At 37.6% G+C, this 22,463-nt stretch overlaps 1 long non-coding RNA gene across 2 annotated transcripts in view; it reads left to right on the top strand.

The window, feature by feature from the left end:
• Positions 1 to 11,896: 11,896 nt before the first annotated feature.
• LOC144090053 (uncharacterized) overlaps positions 11,897 to 22,463 on the top strand; it is a 32,939-nt gene continuing 22,372 nt past the window's right edge. For both annotated transcript variants that reach the window (XR_013305270.1, XR_013305271.1), the window contains exons 1-2: positions 11,897 to 11,940; positions 14,892 to 15,016. This is a non-coding gene — a long non-coding RNA (uncharacterized LOC144090053). The remainder of the gene's footprint in view (positions 11,941 to 14,891; positions 15,017 to 22,463) is intronic.

Raw genomic sequence — 22,463 nt, 5'->3', positions numbered from 1 at the left:
AAGACACCTGCATATGAGTTGTAGAGGCCAAATGAAGTGTTAGAACACAGTTTCCAGGTCCAAAACTGTGAATTCACTGGAAAATATTGTGGAGGAGGGAGCAAACCTTTTAGACCCTTGGAAACTCATGTTTGCTGATAACAGCCAGGTGGGGCGACGGTGTGACCTCACAGCGTGGGAGGAACAACCGACAAGACAGTGCTAGAGTGCCAAAGAACTGATGAATACCCGGTAAGCCGAGCCAACGGCGGAAACGGCCCATAGATAGCAAACATTGACTCCTGAGTGTGCTTCATACAACTTTCTTCTTTTTGGAAGTGTCCTCATGCTGAAATGATTGATTAATTATACCTAATTTCCAACGATGTTGGGCTGTTGCGCAGCTGGAAAAAAACCACAAGGAGAGTGTTGACGTTTGTTGACCTAGATTGACAGCTGAGGTTTTTTTATTATGTTGCAATTGCTCTAATAATTATTACTTCAAACCTTAGAAACCATTTCAAACAGGTATTGTGAATTGGCCTGCAGCAGTAAGCTGTTTGAACTTTGGAGTTCTAGGCCCGCCGCTCCCGCTTTGTGGCGGCCTGGGGGAAGCCTCAAGCGCATATCGGTTCAGGTAAAACAAACGGCCAAGTCTCGACAGGGATAGTGGAAAAAGTGCGTAAGAGGTGTCTGTAGTTCCTTGTCAGTGACTCACATGAGCCAGATCACTGCAAGCTAATCAATCATAGCCATTAGTAGCGCATTCAGTCCTCATTTAGATTACAGTGCTTTCACTTGTTATCACGCATTAGCCATACAAATGACCAAAAATACGCTTATACTGGACGCGGCGGATGAGTGGTTAGTGTGTCGGCCTCACAGTGGGTGACCTGGGTTCAAATCCAGGTTCGGACCTTTCTGTCTGGAGTTTGCATGTTCTGCGTTTCCTCCCACATTCCAAAAACATGCACGGTAGACTGATTGGACATTCTAAATTGCCCCTAGGTATGGGTCTGAGTGTGCATGGTTGTCCGTCTCCTTGTGCCCTGCGATTGGCTGTGCCACCGATTCAGGGTGTCCCCCGCCGTGACTGGACGTTTGGTCACTGGACGTTTGGTCGCCCGGACGTTTGGTCGCCCGGATGTTTGGTCGCCGGACGTTTGGTCGCCCGGGTAAATATAATTTTGAGAGCTGGTTTCAACAGTAAACTCTCTGTCATGTTGTCAAACGTCTGGCGACCAAACGTCCGGCGACCAAACGTCCGGCGACCAAACGTCCGGGCGACCAAACGTCCGGGCGACCAAACGTCCGGGCGACCAAACGTCCGGCGACCAAACGTCCGGCGACCAAACGTCCGGCGATCAAACGTCCGGCGACCAAACGTCCGAGTACCGACCCCCGCCTGGTCAGCTGGGATAGGCTCCAGCACCCCCCGCGAACCTAATGAGAATAAATAAGAATGAGAGAGAAATATTAGTAGTGATTTGTCAACATACCTCCAATTCAAAATTTCTCTTAAGTAACTTTGTATTTTGAGTAAACTCATTTTGAACATATAACATTGTGAATTGGAATAGACATTTGCATGACCAAATCTGGGGGTGGCCCGGCCGGGGAGTGGTTAGTGCGTCGGCCTGACAGCTGTGAGGTCCTGGGTTAGATCCCAGGGCGGTCCTCCTGTGTGGAGTTTGCATGTTCTCCCCGGGCTTGCATGGGTTTTCTCCAGGTACTCCTGTTTCCTCCAAAAACATGCATGGTAGGCTAGTTGAGTAGGTCGGTATGAGTGTGAATGGTTGTCTGTTTACTCGTGCCCTGTGATTGGATGACCACCAATTCAGCTTGTCCCCCGCCTGGTGCCCAAAGTCAGTTGGGATAGCCACCTTGATAATTATGCATTCTTATCTCTACCCTAATGATGCTTTATATGTATACACAGTCATAAGGGCCGCTGCAACATTTTGCTGCAATACATTTCCAGTTTTTCTAAAGGAAAATATGCATCTGATTCCTGAATTTAATATCACTGTTTTTGTTTTCCCTGTAACCGTTTTCTTAAATCATCACCTCCCTGTTACATAAGCCTATTTAGTAATCATTGCCCATATGGGCCATCATCCTGGTGTTTATGTAAGGGGACAAGTACTAACCAAGTTAAAGATGAATATTTGGAACAAAATCTGTTCTCAAGAAATCTCTAGAGGACTGTTACCAGTAAATGGGTGAGACAAAAAGTAATTTTCCCAAGATATGCAGAGGCGTTGAGTTGGAAATATGTTTTGTTGTTTTCTTGTGTGTGTGTGTGTGTGTGTGTGTGTGTGTGTGTGTGTGTGTGTGTGTGTGTGTGTGTGTGTGTGTGTGTGTATGTATGTGTGTGTGTGTGTATGTGTGTGTGTGTGTGTGTGTGTGTGTGTGTGTGTGTGTGTGTGTGTGTGTGTGTGTGTGTGTGTGTGTGTGCGTGTGTGGGTGTCTGGCACATGCCTGAACAGTGGCCAGTGGCAATTGGGGAAATGATCTTATCTTTAGCAGAAGTTCGTCACCAATTTTGGAAAAGAGAAAAGCATAAAACACGCTCGCTTTTGTCCATCATGAGTCAGAAAAAAATCCCTATTTGCAGCCTAATGTACGTATGTAAGAAAGAATGTGTGGATGAAAATGATAAATTAGTGTCAGTAAATACATTCAATCCAAGTGATTCATGTTGCGATTATGGTTGACTGATGCGCGTCTTCTTGTACATATCAAGCCATCCATGGAACAACTTAAGTGTTCTTTGGTGATTGACACTAATCGTAATGTACTCGCTGCAGTGCAATAAATGGACGTCTTTGACAAATGCATAGACGGGCAACATGTTATTTAAATGCACGAAGTGACTCATTCAGTGTTTTCTGGTTTAATGGCTTTGAATTTGTATTCTGTTCGCATGACAACATAATTACAAAACAAACAAATTATAATATGCAAGATCAAATAGATGAATAAGTGAGACATAAAAGGACACTGAGAGTGCAGTTGTCATATCAATGATGCAATAATACAAAATAAATAAATCAATTAATTTAGTCTGGGCGTTACCATCGCCTGCAGTGGATTTCATACAAATTCACCTGAACAAGGCAATTATAGAATATTTTTAATGGGATTATAATATGTTAGGGAGTCTACACATGACTAAATTGTGGTTTCAAAAACTGTAATTGCCAGATAAAAATGTGAATTCAGTTTGACTTGGAGTCAGAATGGATTGGATGTCTGCTACCTTTTATATTAACTATATACTCTGAAAATATGACATATACACCTGCTGATAGTGAATAAGTGAACCATTTTTTAAACACAAAATGAAGTGATTTGCAGTCAAATCAAGCATGTGACCATTCAAGTTAAACTAATCAGATTTTAAAGCCTATGTGTACTTCTCCTTAAATAATTTGAGTACTTTAGCTACTGCTCCCAGTAATTCATTGCATTCTGTAGTAAATTGTTTCTACACACTTTGAGTGTTTTTCTCACCCCACCTTGGTTACGTACACGTGTTTACGACCCTCCCTTCTACTATTTTGATCTTCCTGTCTCTACGCTCCCTCGGTTGCCACCCAACCTCATATTTATTCTCAGGATTTTCAATGTGACCCACTTTTCTATGAATTCTTTGAAGCCTTTCGTTTAACGATCCCAATTCCAGCATTTTATTGGACACCATGCCGACTGTCTCAATAAAATGAATTCTGGACATCTAGCTCGCATGTGAGCGTTTGGCTCTTAATTTAGTTTTGATTAGAGCCAGAAATTTACCATGGACTGTCTGGGGATGATTTTTGCGATCAAATCATTTACTGCCGTTGAAATTCACACAGGCCCAATTCATCTGTTTTCATTTGTTTCTGTCATAAAGGTTTTGAACGTCCACTATTGTCAATAGTACTGAAAAATAAGCATTCACAGCGACATCAGTGAAAGGCAACACAATATTATTGTAGCCTATTTGGATATGCAATGTCCATATTTTTGCAAATGCCAAGTTAGCATTATTTTTTTAATGAACAAAAAATGTTAAATAAGAGCAAATGACACTTTTCTTTGGAATGACCAAAATAGTCACTTGCCCTGCAACTGTTTAAATGCATATTAAAGCTAAAAACGTCCACAATGTGTATGTATGGAAGTATAGATATTTTTTTTTTAAATCAAATGAAACTTGGCGCACATTTGGGTAAAAAAAGTATTTGAATCTTTTTGATAAAAATCTGATTACATACATGTTAAAATAAGTATGAATTTTCTTCCTCTCCATATAAACATATAATGATTGACTGGCACCCATTTCTGGATCTTCCCCATCTCAACTAGGATAGACTTCAACACACCCGCGACCCGAAGAAAGCTAAAGCATACTCAAAGTTCCTTCAAAATGTAAACAGAGGGGTAAGCCGCCATCGCCAAGGGCATGTGAATGTCTTCAAGTTTTGAAATCAGAGTTCATGTGCAGTGTTGCTATGTTCCTGTCTGCTATATTACACTAGTTAGTCTGATTTATCGATATGGTACTGTGATACAACATGCCTCAAAGCTTGAATTTCAATGTGTTTGCCACAGTAATAATAATGAAGAAAAGAACAAGGTGTGGTAGTCTTGGCTCAACATTTATTAAGGCATAAAAACAACAACCTCAAGCTAAAATGGATAAGATTTCAGAAAACTAATCCTTCTGATCCTCAATGGCATTTTGCCATTGATTGAGAATGGTTCTTCAATCTGGGATTTCTCCTAAAGTCTGCTTTAATACTCTGAAAGTAGTACCAAGCAAGCAAGACAGAAAATACTGTCAATAGAAGGATTGAGTATTCCAATCTTGTGCAGTTTTCCCAAGTTTTGAAGATATTTGAGGATTAAACACTCACTTGATCACAAAGGATTTTTTTTATTAAATCGGCCCAGAGCTTTGACATTGAGGGATGGCAAAGGGAATTCCTCCTGTTATTTAGATTAAGTCTGTCTAGTAATGAAAGTTTGTAAAGGAGAATCCCCCAAAAGATTGGAAAAGGAAATCGAATTCCTTGACTGTCACTGTAGACTAAAAACATTTGGGTTTGACATCAAAAGATGAAAATGAGACCACCAATTCAGGTTTATTTCCAGGTATTAAGAATACATCTGGATTTTACAAAATCCAGAAGATCAAAGAATTGTATGCGACCCCAAAAAGCAGATTTTTGGGGAACTAAAGTATTGTAACAGATTCAAATCCAATAGAATTGACACACTTGGAATGGCAGTAGCCTCCCTTGTAAGGTTTTAGACATTTGAACTGGACGACTGTGTATTTTGGGTACCCTTCTACGCGATGAAGAATTTCTCATATTGTTTGGTTACATTTCTATTTGGCCTCTATTTGCCTTCATCCAACTGTGCTGGAGAACAACTGTGAACATTTGTGAAAAATCCCACTTCTGTGCAGTAAGAACATTCTTTCAGTTATAATGTGATGACAGAACATCCCCGCTGCGTAGGCCTGAACTTCATCACCCCGGCACGGTCTTTGCGTGACAGGACATTAGGAGGTAACTGTGTCACACTGGGGTCATTTAAAATTCGTACACCACTGACCTACTTTAAAGATGACCAATCATTTGGCTTTCCATATTTGACCTGAATAAAGTCAACTGTGATCATCGATTGTTGGCATCTCGCAGATAAGGACTGTATGTAAAATCCAGACCTCTTCTGACTATGATCTCATTTATGTGCTTATACCTAATACATCTGAGGTCCTATCTTGGAGATTCCTTACATTCTTACACATGTTTTAGCTCACTGGAACCAGGTGGGTGTTTCATATTTTCCAGTAGCAGCATGGCTATAGATATACAGCTATAGGTTCTTCCACTTCCAACATGTGCTGGAATTCCCTGTCTACACTGCACATGATCATGTTTGTCTCCTATTTCACAACCAATATCCCGGAGGTCTGTAATGTATATATTTAAGTATAGTTTGCGGGAAGTATGGATCAGTGCATGACGAATTAGTGTGAATGATTTCTGCGCAGGCATACATTTCTCTTGCCTTTAACCATTTTTTTTATTTCCAGTTGCAAAGAAACTAAAGAGTATCGGAGCTATAATAAAATAATTCAATGAAACTAATACAAGCACAATAAGCGATTCCACCGAAACCATGTTTTTTACACACGTGAGGTCCTTCAATGTGTATTTAATATATTTGATTGACAAATAATCTCATACCTGAGGAAGTTTTACATCAATATTTGCATTTCACAGTTGAATTTGAGTGTTTTCTTCATAAGATTGGAGATAATAGCTTACAATACTCTATAAAAAATGCACTTTTTGAGTCAACTTTTCATCTTCTTAAATCATTTTCTTGTTCATTTGTAATTTAGTTCAATCATCAGAACACATTTCTTCTAATTGTTTTCTTAGATGTCACTGCAGAAGAGTCGTCCATAATTTTAAGCCTTGATTATTGCCATTTTACATTTTTCCCAATTTTTTTGCGGGAATTGCGTTGCGTTTGCTGTCTATAAAAGTCACAATTGGCATTTTTACGTTAATTTAAAACATGTGCAGAGTAAGTTAGTGTCCGGTTAGATTTGCTCAGCCATTCCACGGCGCTTCTCCTGGAAACTATTCAACGTTGCCTGGCGCAGTCTCTGCGAAGAAGCTAATGAACAACAGCAGCAACCTCTTTTTTATTATCGTCTTTGTGCTTCATAAAGCACATTCCCTTTTATTTCCAGCTTCTCGTGCAACCCATTCCAGTCAGCGGCGTGACTTCGGCCAATGCTCACGGCGCGCTTTCAAAGGCCTAAATTCTACAATAGTATTTCATACATTTCCACAAACAATACAATTGATAAATCTTTTCTGACACCCATGCAAAAATCATCTCAGTGCTGTTTTTCATGTAGCATTACCCAGCATTAACTTGGACACTTAAGTATTTTTCCTCGCACACAAGTGTGTCTAAGGCCAGTTTCGGTGCCTGGGAATGCAGCCTAAGAATGTGCCGAACACAAACATTGCCTCGTCTTTATCTCCTAACTCTAGCCGACTCTGGCCTCAGTGAAGGGCAGTGACGCATTTTAAAAGGTCTTAAGAGTGTGATTTGTGGCAGATGCTGGGGGTCTTTAGAAAGAACACGTGAACAAATATGATGGCTTGTATCCTCAGGTTCGATTTATATAACTATGTGAGTTATTGCACTTTGCTCTAAGGTACCATACAGTTTCCAGTTATATCCACTCGCTTATGTGTTTGCATCACTTTGATGCCATTGCATATGGTAAAGAAAAACTACAATTACTGATGGACTTTTCAGCTGTCTGCTGAACATCGGAATTTGAGCCCACTCGTCCACAATTGGTTCATTCCGCGATGTATTCCTTATTCATTTATTGGGAGGGGGGTTGTTTTGTGATTTAAAAAAAGCAACATTTCTAATGTGAATGTGTTCACTTTGATTTTTAAACAATATTTTTCTAGTTCTAGTCAGCTTTTATCAACTGTCTCACTCTATTAAATGCAATAATGTTATACAAATGATCAGAATAAGACACATATTTATTTAACCTATTTTTCCAAGTATAAGTCGCACCTGAGTATAAGTGGCAGCAGCCCATGTAGACACAATGAAGAAGAAGAAAAAAATATGTACAAGTCATATTTTTAGGATAGCCAATTTTCTATTTGATCAGAAACCAAGAACAAACCTACCTCAAGTAACAATGGTAAAATGGAAAACCACAGGATAAATAGGTGTCTAGTAAGATAATTTTTTCACATAAGCATAGCCTAAAAAGGCCATTGGTGGTCAGAAAAAAAAAGAAGTATTAGTCACAGGCCCAACAAAATATAAAAAAAAAGTGTGACCTCTAGTCTGAATAATACAGTATTTTTCTTTACTTATTTACATAAATTATCAGCAAGGCCATCAGCCATAAAACTTTCTACCGTGCGGATCAACTGCTTCACTGTGACCCCTATGTCCATCAATTCTGGAGCCATCCCACTTTGGTTCACACTATGTATTGCAATCGCAAAATCACCCAGTGAAAACTCCTGTTAAATACGCCATGCAATGCGTCATCCAATGCACGTGAAACAGAAAGACGGCTGTAGCGTGCACTGTACTTTAATGTTATCTTGGTTACTCGGGAGTCCACTAAAACAGACCCTGTAGGATTATTTTTCTTGCCGTTCAACATTAGCGACCCTCCACGCAGTGTTTAAAATACAGAAGTGCATGTAATATAGTCACAAGGTGTAACAGACTGTAGAGCTTGTTTAATTTATCAATCTTAATCATATAAATTGTATGACACAGGAATGGGCTATTAGGACAAGTTTAATTCAAATATTTGTACTTTTTTGTGAATTCCTAGGAGTTTAATGTTATGTTAGAATGCAGGCAGCCTGGTGGTGGAGTGGTTAGAGTGTCGGCTTCACAGTTCTGGGGTCGGGGGTTCAATCTCCAGTTGGTCATGACTGTGTGGAGTTTGCATTTTCATTGCATGGGTTTTCTTAAGGAGCTTCAGATTCCTATCATATCCCAAAAATATGCATGGTAAGCTGGTTGAATCTAGGTATGTGTGTGAGCGTGAATGGTTGTTTGTCTGCTTGTGCCCTGCGATTGGCTGGAAAACAATTCAGGATGTCCCTCACCTGGTGCCCATAGTTGGTACACGGTCGATTGGTCGCCGGTCTTTTGGTCGCCGATCTTTTGGTCGCCGGTCTTTTGGTCGCCCGGAAGGTTATTGATAATTAACATTTAAATCGTTGCTCAAATTCCCTAAATACAAACTGTGAATTACTATTTAGTTATACTTAATGCCCTATTAATTATTAGGCTAAAGAAAAGCTCAAAATTTCCCGGACTTTTATTGTTTTTTGTTGGAGAACTTGTTAAGACCCTGACTGACGTAGCTTCTTAAAGGGACAACGCATGTACATACAAACTCTTATACACTCACACGTCGGCTCAGTGAAACTGCTCATGGCCATTGTTGGCTTTTGTTGATGCGTAGACCGTGTTGTTTTACCTTGTTTTGTCGCCGGTCTTTTGGTCGCCGGTCTTTTGGTCGCCCGTTGTTGCGGTCTGGGCGGCCAAAAGACCGTGACCAAAAGACCGCGACCAAAAGACCGGCGACCAAAAGATGGCGACCAAAAGACCGGCGACCAATCGACCGCACACGCCCATAGTTAGCGGAGCTAGGCTCCAGCACCCCCCGTAACTCTTGTGAGGATAAGCGAGTCAAAAAATGAATGAATGAATGTTAGAATGCTTTTTTTCTGATGCAGTGCTGGCAGATTTCACTACTAAAGCATTAGTTTGAATTTGTATTTGATTTCTTATTTGCCCATTAGTGACTCAGGGTCTCACAACTGATGGCTCTCGAGCCAGAATGCTTACTGTGAATAGCCAAGTTTTCCATTTCCGACAAAGTTTTGGTGCTACTTCCAGTTATCGACAGGTGGGCGTTTTTTTTTGGTCAGGTACTCGTCAATTCTGTGAATTCACAGGTTTCAACACAGCACATTTAGTAGCTGATTAAGATATGCGTAAGATCCTGGCCTTTTGTAATTTCACATGTGCTTACCAGATGTGGTGCATTTACTCAATAAACTAGCTAAACTTTAAATAGATTTTGCCATGAATAAAAATTGGGTGTATTTCCCCCTCACTTTACAGAATGACTAAAAAAGGAACATTCTCAGAATAGTGGGAAAAGACGTCTCAGGTCATCCGTCTACAAGAGTTCCAGGAACCCTCTCTCCCCTTTCCTCATTCTGCATGTCTTTCCATGCCCCTCGAAATAAAGGTTCCCGCCTCATCTCCAGTCGTAACTCTTGCTGTCATGTCTACGCATTAACGGTAAAGCTTGAAATATGCACAAACTATGTCTTGAGGGGAACATGTGGAGATTCCAAAGTTCTTTGGTAGGGTCTTCCCGGACGTCTTTGGACAGGAGGGCTTCCCCCGATGGAAAAAAAGAGGGAGGGAGGAAGGTTGGGAGTGTGATGAGGTGATATTGCAGTGATTGACAGTAAAAGTCTGCTTTTTAAATATCTTCGGTGAGATTCTCATTGTGGAAACTATGGGCTCGAAACTCTGAAGTTGAGCCAGCAGCAAATATTCAAAAATACATTGATCGATTTGTACTTCACGTGTACATCACTCCACAGCTGCATGCATCACTTTATATAACCTGTTTTCTACAATAAATCTGCGACACGTGTTTTTATTCCACAGTAACGTGTTACATTCTAAAATTGCTGTTAATATATTACAATTAGAGCCTGGCATTACGCTAGGAGTACATAAAATGATGAATTAATATAAAGAAATCAGGGTAATTAAAATTAATTCATGGAAAAAAGGGGTATTTTATTGGATGGATTGTTTAGTTTAAAAATAATAAGTTTAATAAAGTAGACCCCTGAACTGAGTCAAAATGTTCATATACCAAACACTTAAGTACTAATATGCTACTGGACACAAACTATGGATAAAGCACTCGTTTCTGTGTAGAGTAAATGAAAATTTTATGCTAAATTAGTAGATAAAATGTCTACGAAGCATTCTTTTCTTGGGTCACTCACATCCAACAGATTTTAGTCTTGGTTACGTAGTTGCTCATATTGTTTCACCCTGATAACACACAAGGTGTCAACAGAGTTACAAACCCCCATATCAGAATTATACCTCAGAGAAAGTGCAAAAACAGAAGCCGAATGTTTTGTTTCCCTCGGGTTACAGATGCCCTAGTGTCGTGACTGACATTTTCCGGCGGTGGTCCCTTTGGGAGGCACAATTCGGGGGCACGTGCCTGCTGGGCTGCAGACCCTCGCCAGGGTATATCATTTCCAGACCATGCAGACACACTGATGAGAGCGCGACAGCAAGAGAGAGAGAAAAAATACAATATGGCCTCTTATTTGTTTCCATTTGTAAGGTATAAATTCATTATTTCTGTTTTTGTAGACTGCAATTCGGTTGAAACGTACATATTCCTTTATTCCGGAAGTAGGATGAGGGGATGCAAATGGAATGTTCTAACATATAAAGGTAAATAGAAAAGATAGATGGTTATATAGAAACCCAATTAAGGGGACAAAATGCAGATTGTTGAGTCCTGTTGAGTGTGTTTCATGGAGGCTAGTTTTTATTTCCGCCGGTTGAAGGATTTATGAGAATCCCAATTTCTTCCTGAGGGACTCTAGTGTTTCAGGGCCATGACTGCAGCCTCTGTTGCCAAAGTTTTGAACAATTGCTTTTAAAATCGTGTTAGACTTCACCCTACCTGAAACCATATTATATATATATATATATTTTTTTTTTTTTCATGATTGGGATCATTTACTAAATGGGACATTTTCCACATTTCCTCACCAAAAAACAAAAAAATGCAGCACACAGAAAAGCAAGCCTTATTACAAATATGTTCATATTTATGTGCAGTTGAACAATCTTTATTTTTCCGAATAAGGCAGGTGGGCTATCAATTAAGTCAGCGTCCTGCATAAGGGATTTAAAAGGTAATGAAATTATTACCCGTGACCCTTATGAGGATCACCGAATGACATCATTGCTGGTATTACAAAAATGCTTATATTTAAATGTTATTTTTTCCCCATATTTACCTCATCATTAATTAATTAATTCTCAATCTAAGGTTGCATTCTTAAACTGTGTTTTAGTGTTCTTTTGTAATCATAGCCAATATAAAAATTAAATAATCTGTTCTAAAAATAAATAAATAAATGAAAAATAACTACATTTCCTGGTGTCTCAACCAATCCGCTGTCGTTCATGTCACCCATCTGTTCTTCATTAGCTCGTTACCTCATTTCTGTCTATATATAAACCCTCGGTTTTTTTATTTGGTTTTCAACATGTCTAATCTATGTGTCTGTCCCATCATAGTTCCCTGCCCTAGTAAGTTTGAGCTTTAAATTTGACCCTTTGTCTTTCCCTTGTATGGTAATTTGTAAAGAAGAGCATATTTATATTTAATATTTTTTAGTTTGTACCATTTTTTGCCATATGTTTCCCTGCTAGCCAGATTTCCTCGGTTTAACACTAAGGGGCCAAAAGATGGTTTATTAAAAAAATAAAAAATAGTTAACGACTTGTAAAAGAGAAATATGACTCATAGCCTGGGCAATTCTTGCACAGTTTTTACATTTACATAATTTGAGGGAGACAATTTTTTAATTACTTTGACATATAAAATTGGATATAAAATATTTTGCATTTTATTGTATTGGTGCCCTGTGATCGATCAGGCAGGTGTGCAATAAACAATGTTTCTAAACATGCAACTCACTATTTGACAACATGCAGTGATAAACAAGTAATTTTCTCATTTTCCATTAAATCTTGAATTCTTGAAATCATATCTTTTATATTGAATCTTATCTTTTAACTCCTACATCCAAACAAATAAGGGCATTGACCAAATATTCAAGACTGTGTGATTGACTTTTTAAAAATTCAAATGATCAAATGATGCCCAAAAAGGTTCAAGCAAGGAAGTAATAATAAACTTGTCAGAGTGATCTTGGATATATTTGTTTGGTTTGGTGGTGATGGATCGATCCTACCTGCGGCGCTCGAACAGTGGGGAGCAATTGTACGTTAATCTCTACACTGAAAAAGCAAAGGGAAAACCAACAAGCATTTTTCTTCATGTTAATGCATTTTATTGATATTTATTGTAGGTCATCATTAGGCCTATGACGGTTTTCATGTGTTTTAAGCATCCTCAAAGCTTCATTGAAATCTAACCCTATTTAAATACATTTATTTATTTTCCGTACCACTTATCTTCACAAGGGTAAAAATGCATTTTCTTGGACGAAATCATCCATTCTCATTCTTCATAGTGACATTTCTCTCTTAGTTATAGCTAAATGTTAAAGTCATTGAAAAAAATGGAAGTTCTCATGTGACTGGCACTTGTATGAAGTGGTTTTTTTTTAATTTTTTTTTTGGAGAACTTGCAGTTTCGTAAATATTTTTGGTTCAGTCAGAGGGAAGACAGTCCCACTGTCATTTTCCATCATTTTAGCCAAGCTAAACTCTCAAACCATTCACCCTAAATGTCTTATTCTCTTATGTAAGTTTTGGATGCCATACCTCGAAGTGCTATTTCTTATAGTGAGCACTGGCTCTGCAGTTTTGATGTGCATGTTTCTCAAATAGCGTTTTTATACCGTAAAATCTAAAAACAGATGTTTTCAAACTACTTTTTGAAGGCGTATTTTGGCTATGCATGGTATAATGTCAAGGTCATGTTTTATAAATGTTACTTGTGTGCAGCAATCTTGATAGACAATTTATTTTTCCAGAGACAATCTTAGCATACAAGATTTTATTTGTTTGTGATTTGAATTGTTGATTGACAGTTGTTTTTATTTTCTTTATCATGATTTATTTATCAAAATACTTGGAATGTACATTGAAAGAGTTGGATAAAAAGTTGTTTGAAGGCTTGATTTTGTTTTATTCTCATTTAAAGACAATTTTTTTTCCAGAGAAAATGTTAGCATAAAAGGTTTTTTTTTATGTTTGTAATTTGAATCGTTGATTGACAGTTTTTTTTTTCTTAAACATGGCTTATTTATCAAAATATATATGTTGGAAGAGTTGGATAAAAAGTTGGTTGATTGGTTGAAGGCTTGATTTTGTTTTATTCTCATTGCAAGACTTTTTTTTTCCAGAGAAAATCTTGGCATAAAAGATTTTTTTTATGTTTGTTATTTGAATCGTTGATTGACAGTTGTTGTTTTTTCTTAATCATGGCTTATTTATCAAAATATGTACGTTGAAAGAGTTGGATAAAAGTTGTTTAATTGGTTGAAGGCTTGATTTTGTTTTATTCTCATTGAGAGACATTTTTTTTCCAGAGAAAATCTTATCATAAAAGATTTTTTTAATGTTTTTAATTTGAATCGTTGATTGACAGTTGTTGTTTTCTTTATCATGGCTTATTTATAAAAAATATGTACATTGAAAGAGTTGGATGATTGGTTGAAGGCTCGATTTTGTTTTATTCTCATTGAGACGATTGGAACAAAAGTGTTTGATGTTTTTTTTTTTCCTCCTCCATAACTCAAAGTTGTAGAAAATCTGAGAAGTGAAGTGGAAAATTCTTAACTTATTTTACACAGAATGGCCCAGCATGGATCTTCTTTGACTTTCTCACACTTGTGCTAACCAGATGAACCATCAATTGGGTTTTTGCCTGAGGGATTAGGGGAGGTCAAACTCTTTGATCTAAGTACAAGAACTTGACTTATGCCTATTTCATGAAACTTCAAAAAAAAAACTTTGGGGACAAACTAAACTATGGATTACTGACGGCTCAAACTTGCAGGATGTTTTGCTTTAAACACTGTGATTAAAGATGGACAAATATCTGCAAGGTTGAGTATTTCTATAGTAAGTCACATCTCAAGTAAGCAAACATAACGGACTTGTGAATCACTGTGGACTGTTAAAGCATTACCAGTGAGAAGACACATAAACACAAGTGTCTGCATTGGCTCAGCAGCAGCAGCAGCAGCCCGTCTAGTCGGCTCCCCTCGGGGCAACTTGGAATATTTCCAAAGTCCAGATGGGTCAGACAAAATCCGACGTCATCACCACAGGATTTCCACTTGACGCTATATACTTCTATTTTGGTCCATGACAGTCAAACCTCAAACATGCATTTTTCAAAAAAGACTGGGTGGCACACGGGTGTCAACACCTTGGTAGATGTCGAATCTATTTGAACTGGAAGTGATCATTTATCAACGTAACCTTGTGTGGACCTGAAAACACGTGGATCACGTTTACATATTTGAAGTTTCTAATCTTAATTGAATTTATTTTTGTTTCAGGGGTCAGGCAGCAGCCGCTGATAACTGCGGATTGTCTCCTTTCCACGCATCTTTCTGCCAGCGCACGTGCAGTGCACGTGTGGTCGACGCATCAGTAAGAAAACCTCTGACATGTCTGCAAGAAGGTACTGTTCTTTTTGGATCGTAAACGCACTTTTTTTTCTAAAGAAATTGGCTGAGCGTGCGACTTCCTACAGAAGCAATGTTTTTCAGAAGCAATACTCGATATTTTGTGATGGTTAGGCTCTACTAGTTATCTCATTCAGTTAATAGTGTTAACAGGTGTCAATTCGGTACACGGTGGATTGGTCGCCGGTCTTTTGGTCGCCCGGAAGGTTATTGATAATTACCATTTAAATTGTTGCTCAAATTCCCTAAAAACAAACTGCGAATTACTATTTAGTCATACTTAATGACCTATTAATTATTAAGCTAAAGAAAAGCTCGAAATTTCCCGGACTTTTATTGTTTTTTGTTGGAGAACTTGTTAAGACCCTGACGGACGTAGCTTCTTAAAGTGACAACGCATGTACATAAACTCTTATACACTCACACGTCGGCTCAGTGAAACTGCTCAGGGCCATTGTTGGCTTTTATTGACGCGTAGACCGTGTTGTTTTACCTTGTTTTGTCGCCGGTCTTTTGGTCGTCTGTCTTTTGGTCGCCTGTCTTTTGGTCGCCCGTTGTCGCGGTCCGGGCGACCGAAAGACCGCAACCAAAAGACCGGCGACCAATCGACCGCCCGCACACGGTCAATTCAGCCTGTTGTTACCCTGATTATAATATTTATAGTTTTTGTTTTTGGTCTCTGATAAAATCCAATTACAACCGCCAATTATACTCCAGTGTGACGATTCGGAATAGGCGAGTAGCCGATGGTATACAAAGTATGCCTGAAACAGCTGGATGAGAGAATGTATTGAAAGCAGATGTGGCCTGGAATGTCCACCCCATGGAAAAGCTGATTGTGAGTATACCTCAGATGTAATTGGGGATCTCACAGCCAAAAGTATACTCAAAAGATTTGACCCCTCAACAAAAGGCCTTTTGGTGGATTAACAAACGGATCTGTTTCCTGCTTAGAGTTCTTTTTAGATTTGTTTATGCTTTTTTTCCCCGGACCCGTTTGTAGTATTTTTGAATCGAGGCAAAATAAAAAAACTGCAAAACTGTCTGCAGCTCAAACAATGGCAGAACTGCAGTGATTTGTTTTCAACTTGAGTTCCCATCTTTTGGAATGATGACTTTCTCCACAGCAGAGGGGACGAATAGGCTCTCTGTTGAATGAAATGAAATCTTAGAGATACAATGGAAATTGAATATCAATGTAAACATCACGTGGAACTCACTTTGAATTCAAAGGGGAAATAAATTTCCGTTGTTTTTCCAAAACAGCCATCTCTCTCCCCTTCAGACAGAACACAAATAGGCATGTGCGTAAAGGAAGTGTCAACGTGTTCTTTCAAACCTCCTTTACTGTATTTTCAGCAATGACAAATGCTGGCGGTTCAAGACCCCGATTTCCTCCCTCTAACGTTCTCTCAAATATTTAGCAAACTTGCCAGACTTAAATGTTAATTGCATCTGGCAAGGAAACATAACATTTTACCTTAGGCTCAGTAGCTCAACAGAGAGGAATATTTATTGTCATTTGAACATGTAATCATGGAAAACTTGCAAGCATACATACCTCTGTGCAAACCTCTCTGTAGACATAAGCCATCCAAGTCCCCTCTGTTAAATCACTTAGCGCTCTGGTAGCTTCGCCGACTTTACATTGATCTCACTCTTGAGACAGAGAGAAGAAGGTATCCGTACCACAAACATCGGGTATCGGACTGCTAATGTTTTTGACTTGACTTTGGCTCGGCTGATATTTCCAGCATAAGTTTTTCAGCAGGCTCGAAAAGCTCTCACACTCCCGAGTTGACGACTGACGTTTGTGAGGACGCAATCTTAACGTGGGGAAGCGTAACGCTGTAAACTGACGGGGCTGAGAGGTTTACAGAATTAGATCACGTCTTTACGAGCGACCGAAAACATACCTGCGGTGACTTTGACGGGTTCCTTAATATAGATTCAAAGACCTATGGATGGTGGTGAACTCTGACGCTCGTCATCTTGAAATGAGATTAGCCAAAAATTTTATCGACGTTTTCCGATACAAGTTCTGCGCACGTGCATGAATAACGATGTTCGCCCGAATCACGATGTTCGCACGTGACATTTGAGACAAAAGGAGAATTTGGTGATACGTTGCGATGACATCTTATCACTTTCTCAGATTCTCACAGTAAATATCATATGTTTTCCTCATTCTCTTGTCCAGAGGGTGTTTTTCTAATTTAGCAAAAGAATGACATATAACCTTGGTAAGGTAATGCTCCATTCGTCCATCCATTAGCAAACCAGCCTGTGAGCCAAATGTTAACTATATTTTGTCATTTTGAATCATTAGCGTCATTTATACCTATTTTATTAGGGCGAGTGCATAATAGGCTTTGGCTTTGACAAAGTCATCCAAAAACTGAATCATCGCAGGAATGTTCTGGATCATTATGACTTCATCGTTTAGTCTTCTCAAGTCACAAGATCTTAATCGTTTAATTTCAAATATGCTCTGATTGGTACATCTACATCAAACAAAGTGTCAAAAACGTCCTTATTTTTTCCCATTAAAACAAATCACTCAACTTTTTGGTTTACAACTCAACACTGTTAAAAAAAAAAGAAAACGTCTATCATGTATAAAATTTCGAGCCCATATTACGTAAAGAATTGTATTCAGTAGTAGAGGAAAAAAAACTAGCAGGTCTATATGAATGCTATTGAACTCACATTTTGAAATACACAGACAAAATTAAATTTAAAAAAAAGAACTGTAAAATTGACTACAAGAAAGATCAATTCTATTCCTAAACCTGAATGGTTCTCATTTGCGATAAGTACACTAGCCTGTTTGTTTGCTTGGCTTTACAAAGCCGTACGACAATTAAAGGCAGAGGAAAACAGCTGAAAGCGCGCTTCAAATTTTTATTAAAAGTTCCACTCATCAACAGGGAAATTACGTGCTTCCTGTTTAAAGGCCTCCTTGTAAACAGTCTCAACGGGGATGCAAATGAGATAACCGCAGAAGCTTTACTATTCTCCTCTACGCAGAGACTTTCCACGCTTTTTCAATATAAAATTTTAGTCCCGGCATGCAAGCAGCATTGGAACAAATTTCATCTCGGGCAATGAAGACAGTAATAAATAGCTAAGAAAACGACTCCAATTACATGTCTCGAACGGATTCTATTTTTTTTTTAGTATTTAAGGTGCAAGCAACACGTGTCAAATACAAGCTTTTCATTGTTGAAAATACCAAGAAGCCATTTTCTAAAATTATTTCATTTAACCCTCCATTGTAATTACACAGAGTGTGAGTAGAATAAACATACATTTTTCCCAGCATTGTGGAACTCCGGTTGTCATATCCACAGGTTTCCCCCCCTTGTGAGACACTGAACATAAGCAGCAAACGAAAACACTCAAGATTTCACTCGGCTGTTTTTGCACCCTAAACGAACGCGTTGCCTTACAGAAATAAAAATGCCATGGATGAGGTTCCATCAGTACGCCACATGATTACAGACGTTCACGGCCAAAACAAAGTCTGTATTAGACTTCTGAATAAGTCTATTCAGTAGCTGAGTGGATTATTCTCAAAAGTGACGCCCTGTACTTTAACTTATATATTTAAGTACAACCTGAGTTTTGTATGAATTTCCAGGATTCTCCAGGATTCAATCTTTTTGCTTAATTCATTCAATGATTGGTATATTTTTGCTTTGTCATGCCATTGTAAACTAGTTGAAGGTAATATTTGGCATACAGTTTTGTAACCAGTATATATATATATATATATATATATAGATATAGATATATAGATATATAGATATATATATATATAGATATAGATATAGATATAGATATAGATATATATATATATATATATATATATATATATATATATATATATATACTATATATATATAGATATATAGATATATAGATATATATAAAGTATATATGAGAGCAATTCTCCAGAAAAGAGATATAACACGCACCAATGGTGAGTTGTGTATTCTATCATTTTTGCGTGTCGATATTTTCTGAATTTTTCTCAGTAACATTCACTTCAACATTGGCACCATAAATGGATGTTTTTGTAAGTAGATCCATCAAATTGAATTAATTCTTTAACAATATATATTTTCAACGTATGTTTTAAAAGTCAACCATTTTGTGTGATTACGGCCCAGTTATCACATTTTCTTTTTAAAATTTTCATCAAAATGACTGGTTTTGCAGAAATTATTCACTTAATTTTGCATGTAAGTAAACATTGTGGTTCTTCCCTACCTCATATATACTTTACACACAAAAAGCAAATGTTTTTTCTTTGAAAAGCTATCATCTATGACAGATACTATCATACCGACTTTGACATTATTCACAATTATGCTACAAATGAGGAAATCATGCTGTCAATTGTGGATTCTCCCACGACTCCCCTTTCTTACATCTGCGTTAGATACAAAACGTTGAAATCTGTTTCATATTTTACAAGTAACGGTGATTAGAGCATTTCCTTCATCTAAATACAAGCCATTTTGGGAATCAACTCATGTTTGGGATGTCGAGAAAGAATATTTGGGTGTCTGCTCACAGGAGGAACAGTAACAGTGACGGGAACGTTGCGGCGAACCACAAATATGACTAGACTGAAGCTCCACATAAACACAGTTGACTTCTTATATTCCACATTTATTATGTTTTAAATCAGACAACTTTGGGTACTATATATGGAATTTCTTAAGAACCAGTTGTGACTTTCCAAAAGTTAGAATTTCTATGCATGATTGACATAGTGTACAGTACAATTCCCTTTTTCCCGACAAAAAAAAAAAACTTCTCCATTCGTTTTTGTTGGTTTGATCCTGACATTCCTAAGCCTTAAAGAACTTTATTCAACATCCACTTCCAAGTCTTCCGGGGTCACGGACTCACCAGAGAGGAAATGAATCACTATGTTGCTTTGCTAATTTATCACATACTAGCTCTGGGTGTAAATGTCACATTGTTGAGGGCCACTTCTTCTTGCCAACAAGATGAACCGCAGCTGTTGCTGGAATTAAGTTTAATTCATTAATGTAGAATTGGCTTTACGTCCCATTTACGTAACAAACTGTAATCTGAACAAGTCAACTGAAAAGCTTTATAAATATATTGTAGAGCTTTGTAAATATATTGTAGAGAATAGAGTTAGACGTTACTGATTAATGAAAATAGACTTGATGTAATAATAATAATAATATTTTTTGGGGATTGTTTTTTTTCCACATTTTTTATTTAGTTTTTTTTTTTTAGGGACATTCTTCTATTTGTACGTTGGCATGTACAGATATAGCTCGTCACTTTTGCAGGATATATACCAGTGGTGTCCAAATTAAGGCCTGCTGGCCATTTGTGGCTCAGTTTTAATTGGCTTGTGGCAAATTAGGAAAATATCATATGGTCTGTACAAAAGACTTTAAGATTCAAAACCTGAATGAAAAAAACACCAAGTTTTGCCTACCATTTTGATACAAAGGGAATTTGGCTATATATTTCAGGTGCACAATTTTTGCATTTTATTTTTTTAAAGCTGTGGTAATTGTAAAAAAATTGAAAGTTTTTAGTTAAATTTGGCTTGCAAACATCCAAAGGAAAAAAATAAACCAATGTTGAACTCTATCTTATAATACGAAGCGGATTGAACAAATAAAGTACAATTAAGAACCATTTTTAGGTTATACGAATTAGAGACAAACACATTTGTGATTATAATGGCTCAGAAATATTACTAAAATATTTGGACAGCATTAATGTATATTCTTTTATTAAGCAAAAGAAAATGGAAGGATTACAAATTGGGCCTTGCACCCTGCAATCTTTCTGAAAGCAGTCCTTAAAGGAGAAAAAATGGACACCCCTGTTATCTACAGTAAATTGTTAGTCTGGTTAGTTTCCTTTGATGAACCAATTTTTGGTCATCTGGACCACGGTGAACTTGAACAAACCTTGTAGTTTGGACAAGACCTGTAAATTCTCTGTTAACACCATATCCATTTTAAAGGTTGTTAATAAAACTGAAAAATCTGCTGTCAAACAGTCCCCTGTTACGCTAATTGTACTTTAATTTTTCCTCATAATTTATACAAGCGGAATATTCTCTCCAAAAATGAGATTGAACAGCAGAGCTGATATTCAGTGCAAAGTATTGAGTATTGGAGGTTGGAACTTACTGATTATGTAAAATCGCTGACAGTAATAGTTGATGTAATCAGGCTTTTATTTGTCCAATTATCATTTCATAACATCACAACAGTTTGTTTTCCCCCTTCCAATACGTAACTGTGTAATGATGTAAATCCTCTCACTACTTCTAACGAATAACCTGCTGTGTTTTAAGGACTTAGAAAGTGAAACAAACGATAAACACTTAGTGAAAAGTTTGCACTTCTCTGGGCAAATTCCCAGAGAGTGAGCTCGCCAATACAATGACTCAACTTTTTAACGGCTTGCTAGTCGGAAATTCAACATCTGTGCAAGAATAAAAACGCATTTAATACACACTGAATGCAGACATTTATAGCTTGTTTGCCAATTATAGTTTTCTATATGCATAATTTACTTTTATTTGTTGTCATGAAACAACAATTATATCCTCGACAGTTAGTATAAAAAACAATTGCAGTCCTAGTCCTTTGTGTTTAAAAAATGGATTGGGTCTGAGAAATATTAATTTCAGTCCTTTTACTGGTACGACAGAATAATTATAAGATAATTTAAAAGTGGTTTAAGAAATTCTTTAGCATCTATTGGTAGTATCATCCTTGCAGTTATGGTACACTTGTCCCGAGGGTTTTTATTGCGGTTGGGAGCCCCATGAGGGATGTATAATGAAAACCAGCTATTTTATTGAGAAATTCTGAGTCATGTCTATTTCAGTAATAGTATAATCAGATAATCAGGCTTTAAAAGACCTCTAGGGATTTACTGGAAAAACGGAAAAACATGATTTGGACTAACTGTTAAATCCAAAGTGTGGATTTTTTTACTCTTCCTTATGGAATGATTTCTGGTATCAATTTTGCATGGTGCATTATGGGCCTGTCAGTACATTTACAGACAGGTGACAAATGATTGGAAAGATATAAACTACGAAACATGATAACAGCAGGCAAAAAAAGTTAAATTACTACGTACTTGGGTTCATTTCTTTTGATTCCACTGGATCGCAAACCTTTAGCCATTTTCCTCCCTCTGGAATCTGCATAAAGTGCTCTAAAGATTTTTCATTCAACTGAACTTTATCAGTTCAAGACCGTTTCGACTTCAAATGATATGTTACACAACATGACCCGAGTAGTTGAGGTCAAATATTAAATCAGCACATCTTTCCATGTGTGCCTTCAGGGAAAATATCCGCATCAAGTTCAAAAGATAACTTTTCAAATTTACTTCCGAACATCTTATGATTTTGAT

This window comes from Stigmatopora argus, chromosome 15 (assembly GCF_051989625.1).
Source record: "Stigmatopora argus isolate UIUO_Sarg chromosome 15, RoL_Sarg_1.0, whole genome shotgun sequence".
Taxonomy (NCBI): domain Eukaryota; kingdom Metazoa; phylum Chordata; class Actinopteri; order Syngnathiformes; family Syngnathidae; genus Stigmatopora; species Stigmatopora argus.
Note: the sequence above shows the minus strand (reverse complement) of the source record. Positions and strands in the feature narration are given on the sequence as shown.